The 299-nt window shown below is 34.8% G+C and overlaps 1 protein-coding gene across 1 annotated transcript in view; it reads right to left on the bottom strand.

The window, feature by feature from the left end:
- LOC119588465 (putative uncharacterized oxidoreductase C513.07) overlaps positions 1 to 299 on the bottom strand; it is a gene marked incomplete at its 5' end in the record, with an annotated part of 11,585 nt that overhangs the window by 4,040 nt on the left and 7,246 nt on the right.

The following is a 299-nucleotide window of genomic DNA, read 5'->3' as shown; positions in this document are numbered from 1 at the left end:
ATCTAACAACAGAAAATTGAAAAAAAATGGAGAAAAATCTATGAAACACTAAACATTACTTAAAAAAAAGAGGAAAGGACACAACAAACTGAAATAAATGCAGAAAAGAAAACGTGCAAAAACACGACAGAGAGAAAGTAAAAAAAAAAAAAAAAAAGAAAAAAATACATATGACACACACACACACAAAAACAATAATATAAATAAACAAACCCCCCCTCCCCCCCACACATACAAACAACCCACAAACCAAACCATAACAAATCCACAACCTACCCAACCCCCTCACCCCCCCCCCC

Source organism: Penaeus monodon, chromosome 24 (genome assembly GCF_015228065.2).
Source record: "Penaeus monodon isolate SGIC_2016 chromosome 24, NSTDA_Pmon_1, whole genome shotgun sequence".
In the NCBI taxonomy this organism is placed as follows: domain Eukaryota; kingdom Metazoa; phylum Arthropoda; class Malacostraca; order Decapoda; family Penaeidae; genus Penaeus; species Penaeus monodon.
This window is presented reverse-complemented; position numbering and strand designations above follow the sequence as displayed.